We start from the raw sequence: 6,904 nt of genomic DNA on the forward strand, positions 1-6,904 counted from the left end.
GAATCGATCTTTAGAACAATTGCAGCAGGAGTGCGTCTTGCATTATACCGTGCCTTAATTCACTTATTGTCAGAATTGATGTCAATATTAAAGCAAAGAAACAAATTGTTTCTCCGCCGAAGAGCATAATCTATGAACATTGAAACCATTTCAACCATAAATCGCATCCACCAGAAATGTATTCACCATGCATTTCTGATACATGGAAAATATTTTACCACTTATCCGCGCAGACACCTATTAAAAACACGTTATGGGCTGTTTGTGCTTTTGGGTGTGAAACTATATTTCCTACAATCTTTAAGGATAAGATATTTTTTTATTATTCTATTCCCGTCTGTTTGTCATGTGGCCAACATCAGCGCCCGGTATTTTCTCTGTCCGTCGGACAAGACTATTAGATTAGGATAATGGAATCTAACACGCAGTCCAGTTGGGCGTATATGGCATGTAAGAGGCCTTTTAAATCTGTTTGTCTGGTACTTGCAAATCAAAGCCTAATACAATACCGCCATCCGTGTTGTTTAAGATATCAATAATTAATGACTTGTTGAATTTAATCGATGACATAAGCGGAACACTGGCTTTTAAAAACACATAATAGGAAGACATTACATGTATCCCATATTGTTTGAAACGTACTATGATATCCAGAAATAACCATTTGAGAACAAGAACATTGCAGTGAACACAAAGACGCACACACACCACTGAAATTGAAGAGTACAGTCTGGGGCCTGACCATTCAAACAAATGATGAAAGAAAGAAACTACGACGGAGAAAACGGGATAAGGACGGTAAACACTATCTCCTTGCCTCTCCAAAAAATCCACACTGCGAATAAAAGAACAACATTAAGGTTTTTATTTAGTTTGTTTTTCGATATTTTGTTTCATTCCTTAAACTGCAAATTGTACGGATTTTCTCCTACCCTGGATGATGCATCATTTATACATGAATTGCAATTTCATACGGGAACGATCATTGGGCAGCTTGTTCACAGTATGATATGAAAGTAATAATGTGACTTCAATGATGCATTTGATTAAAATTATAAACTGTCCCAGTCATTAGAGATTTCGTCTAAAACGAGAAGAAGAAAAAAAACGGCAAAATTACTGATGTGTTTAAGTCCACAGTAAAAAAAAAAATATGTCTTTCAAAACCCAAAAGCATATGCGTAACTGAAGACAGTCTTTTTAGATAAATATCTGGTTCATATTCGTAATAAAAATTTTTTTTTATATGGGAACACACTGTGAAAAGTAAACAAAGTGACACTCTAATAAAATGCGAGCAGTACGTTCTGTTCGAATATTGAGATGTGTTACAGTTTACTTCCAATGCAAGATGAAATACTATAAATTCTACAATCAGAATTACCTATTGCGTTCCTGTAAGCGATTCATGTTGTGACTTATCTACCTTCTCTTCCGAAACGCTGACTTAAATCAACAGAATGTTTGTGGGGGGGGGGGTAAACTACATCCTCTGCCTAATTGTTTTTCAAAGTAGTGACCTACATCGTACCTGAATGATTTACTAGGTAGATATCGTCGCTTTCTGAAGAGTTGGCCATGGATAGAAGATGACGGCCACTCTCTTGAATTCGATGACTGTTCAGTTCATTAGTATCGTAGATGTCTGGTTTCGAGTCTCTCAAATTATCACCTGTCGAAAAAATGTAACATCTTCAAAAAAATTATAAAACATTGTAAACACGTAGATAATGGAAGAGATCGAGATTAATAAAAGTCGAAACTAATATTCCTTTATTTCTTAGGAGACAGGACAACAAAGTAAAACTCTTAATTTCAAAACTGGTCTTCGATCAAACTTTTTGGTATCGGTGCGATTAGCTGGACTATTGATCATCAGACCACACACACCTACTGCTAACATATCATCTGCTATTTCAATCTTGATAGCTTTAAGTTGTGTCTGTGTATGTGTGCATTCGTGCGTGTGTGTGCTCTGTGTGATATGCATGAGTGTGTGTGTTTACTGGGATATGTCTGTAATTTATTTATGTTAATATTACTGAACAAATAAAATGATAAAATCAAACTTTACTATGAGCGACTGTGTTGTTTTCTTCTAAGTCATAACAAATCCATAAATAATTGATTAGTATATTTTACAGACCCACAACAAGTCATTTATCTGCGACAATCATGGCTTTTCAAGTAGGTTTAAGTTCTCATTAATTATGAAATTCGTCTGATTGGTTGCTTTCTATTGAACAATTTACTATATTTGAAAAAGGACCTTCTGTCATTTGGCCAAATAGTCATGCAGCAGTTCTACAAACTATTCATACGTATGTATGTATGTATGTATGTATGTATGTATGTATGTATGTATGTATGTATGTATGTATGTATGTATGTATGCATGCATGCATGTCTGTATGTATGTATGTATGTATGTGTGTATGTATGTGTGTATGTATGTATGTATGTATGTATGTATGTACGTACGTACGTACGTACGTACGTTTGTATGTATGTATGTATGTATGTACGTACGTACGTACGTATGTATGTATGTATGTATGTATGTATGTATGTATGTATGTATGTATGTATGTGTGCGTGTATGTATGTATGTATGTATGTATGTATGTATGTATGTATGTGTGTGTGTATGTACGTACGTATGTATGTACGTACGTACGTATGTATGTATGTATGTATGTACGTATGTGTGTATGTATGTATGTATGTATGTATGTATGTACGTACGTATGTATGTATGTATGTATGTATGTATGTATGAATGTATGTATGTACGTATGTGTGTATGTGTGTATGTATGTATGTATGTATGCATGTACGTACGTATGTATGTATGTATGTATGTATGTGTGTATGCATGTATATATGTATGCAAATGATATGTGTACTAATTATATTGCAATATCAAATTATAACATTAAATCTCTGTAAACATTATAAATGTGTACAAATACGGAAATATCAAATTGAGACAGTCTCAAGAGAAATTTCATATCAACATAAATGGTATCTATAAATAATCTCATTACGAAGCGCAAGGTAGATCAAAAAAATACAGGAAAGAATATATGGACAATGTGTATTTTAAAACGATCATTTGTATTAAATAAAACATTACTCTTTAATGCGAAAGCTTTCCAAACAAAGATATTTAATCACTTGATAATGTCGTTTAGGAATAATTGAAAATCCTAACATATACAACCATGCTAGGCCATGCCAAGTATGTGTTTGGTATATAGCTTCTTAAATGTTTATGTTTGAGGGAAGGAAGCAAACAATGCTATTAATCATCGCTTTCGGTGCAGTTTCCAGTTTCGGCTATACACATTATCCGCAACAACAAAAGAAAACATTCTTTCAAAAATCTTTTATATATTGTCTTTGTCAAAGAAACGTTGTGGAAGAAAAACACAAATAACAAAGAAAATATGCAGCAAATCTCAAAACCTGGCCATTCGCTTTTGACATCCATAGAATCGTTTTCAGGGTGGGCGAAACAAACAACAATTACAATTACAAGCCACATTGTGCTGAGGTGTCCCTGCAAACTAATTCTTAATTTAGAAACGCTAGAAACCCATATCCGTCTTCCTATTTATCATTAAAGAGAAGGTTTTGTCTTCCGAGACTAGAATTTTGTTTTTTACATTTTGAGAACTTTACTTTTAACTAGCCATTATTTGCTGATGTGCCGTTAAACGTTCGTCATTTAGCTTAGTTTCTATTCCACATTAACTTCCATGCGCCGGTACGTCAATGGCTGAGAGTTCATTCGAATGGCTGAGCTAACCATGAATTGCTCTACTTTCTTCATTAAAACTACCTTTCATGTTTAAATCATAAGTGTGTCTTATATTTATGCAATCAATGTGAATAATAACAGAAACTCAAACAAGAAAACAATCAACTTATCGATATGCAAAGGTGACTGTAAATAACCACAAAAGGCACAGAACTGCATTTTGTAGCGGACTCACTCGGCAGGGATGTGAGGAGATAATTCATTCGGTGAATACACTGTTGACTGTAGTCAATCTTAACTCCGTTGAAAGGTCAAATATGTGTATTTGTATGTAATATAAATAAAATTTATGTAAAGTATGTACGCTGTATCAGTCATATACCACTCGTTGTATAAATGGCTGATTAAAAGGAAAACAAGAAACTCGGCAACTCCTATTAATGGATAATTTATATATCTCGTGGTATATCATTGATACAGCGTACTATATATATGTAAATATATATATAGACACAACTAAAGCATAAAAATACGCAGTATTAATTTGTCAGAAAGATCTAATTATGTTTAAGTTGGACAGTGGTAAATAGAAATAATTACTTAATGAAATTTTTAAAAATTCTACTTTTTACCAGCCAAAGTTTTATAAGCTTCAAATAATAATTCTCTCTAGTTTGCTAATAATCTCAAAATTCAAATCCAAAATTTATAAAATGAGACCCTTTGTCAATCGTCAGAAAGGAATAACGAGGAAAGGTATGCAAGGCAAGTTAACAATGACGTTACCAATCACTATCAGTCAGAGGAAGAGTAATATTAAAACTAACCGTTATATTTAGAATCAAAAGTAGAACCATCGTTAAAACCCCTCGTGTCCTTAATGTACTTTAGAATAAACTTAGGAATATTCAAAATTTGCTTAGTTGCAAGTTCAAAATTACCAAATAAAAGAGTGTTTACAGATATCGGGAGGAGCTTTTCGTTACCTCTAAGTAGTAGATTTTCTTTTTTGAAATATGTATTGAGTGCGTATGAAAATATAACCATATACACTATCTGCTTTTACCTCACATTTGCATTAGGGGTTGTCTATCAGATGGTTTTAGTACTGGTCTTTTCTGAGGTCGCTGTATTGTTTTCTGATCCTTGTATGAATAATAGAGTTTGCGACCACCGAAAAGATCATAAGAACGAACGCTATTATTTAGCCGGGTAATACTCTTTTTAAATTTTAAGAAATCGCTTTCTGATTTTGCCGTTTTCAGGTAGAGTATTAAATACGAGAATAGAAGAGTTAATGAATGATTGTTTTGTTTGTATTTCAGGTCTGTAATTTAAAATAGGGATTTTGTGTCAATTATGTAAATTGTATCTTGTGACTTCTCCCACCAAAGGGGTAGGAGTTCATTTATTTAACTTGATGAATCATTATAAATAATTCAATGGAAAGGGCAGAGCTTGTGAGACCTTTATTAGAGCTAGTGGATGGGTAGCTGCATTCCACATAAATAGTGCATGCATGGGCACTTCTTGTTAGACCTGTGACTATCCTGGAAACTTCCAAATGAGATCTCTCTCATCCATCTGAGTCTACTTTTGAACATCCATCCCAGACAATATCTGCGTATTCTAAAACAGGTCTTATATATGCTAAATGGATTATTTCTGCGGGTTTTCCACTCAGCTTGTCATTTAGGTGTTCAAACTAATTTAGCAATTTAGATGTTTTGTTAAGTATATTTTAAATATTTGGAATCCAAATGCAAGCATTACAAAGTCCGAATTTGTTATCATTGTCAACAAATGCAAGTGTTTCCTCTTGGAACTTCAATTTTGGAAAGAATTGGTTATTTATGTTGTTTTTCTAAAAGCCTGACTATATATGCATATATCGGATTTAATACATAGTGTTGTTGGAAGTCAAATTGACTATTTATATTAATTTTTATTAAAAAAAACTTCAAAACTAGGGGAAATTTAATGTTTTAATTTTTTTTTTTACTGTACAAGCTTTAACCAAAGACAAACGTCAGCAATATTTCATAACTAAAGTCGTTATTGTAAATAGAGGAACCACCTCCAGAAATAAGATAATCTCTACTTCTGGTTGATTTATCCCTAGGATGACGTTAATGAAAAGAAAACAATAAGGATCCTATTTCTAGTGTACTTATAAATACGTTTAAGCTAAAAATCATGTCCATTTCTATATCAGTCACAGTGAAGAACGACCCAAAAAAGGCACGCACTTTAATTAGAAGATTGTGAAACAAGGAATGGGGAAACAGTTACTTGTGTCGCTTTTGCTTCAGAATAACCATACTTTGAGGTAGGTACATATAGCCTGGCGATATGCAACGACATTGTGGTACATCAAGTCACTATAATGAGGTAATTTTTTGCTTCTATTTTTATTTTTAAACTGAGTGGCTAAACAGTTGTGTAAATGAGTCAGATTGAAACAGACATCTAGAAATGCTTTTATGAAAGGAAAATAGCAATAGAACAAACTTTGGCATGCAAATGGTAACGGATATATACTGAATAAAAGATTTTTTTCAGGTTCTCGTTTCTGTCATGATTCAAATGTAATAATAATGTATGCAAATTTTATTGCCATACTTTATATCTTGTCTTTCATTCGCGATGGCTTCGTGACTAAGGTACTGGACTCGCATGCCAAAGGTTCAAATCCTACCCGTGTCGATCTCGGGGCAAGGGACTTTTCTGCCAACGCTTCTACACTATATGCCCTTACGTGTATTCAAAAGCTGTTAAAATCCAGAAGCATTAAACTTACTGTATCATTCTGAATTTGTGTATTCTCCTCGATGCGTGGAAGGGTATATACATCATGATCGTGCTAGCAATAAACGTGGTAAAATGCAAGAACTTCAAATAAATACCCCTATGCGTGTTTTGAAGCTACTACAAGTATGAATTGAACTTCTAATTCGTTACATAAAATTCAATAATGAACTGTTAATAACTTGAATACCGCATGATAAGTTTAACTACATTATTAAATGCTTAATATGGAATGCTTATTAAATGTGCTCCCGCCACAACCACCACCAGCTCTCTCTCTCTCTCTCTCTCTCTCTCTCTCTCTCTCTCTCTCTCTCCTTTTGTAGCGATCTT

This window comes from Sinohyriopsis cumingii, chromosome 17 (assembly GCF_028554795.1).
Source record: "Sinohyriopsis cumingii isolate HCF-2022 chromosome 17, ASM2855479v2, whole genome shotgun sequence".
Lineage (NCBI taxonomy): Eukaryota > Metazoa > Mollusca > Bivalvia > Unionida > Unionidae > Sinohyriopsis > Sinohyriopsis cumingii.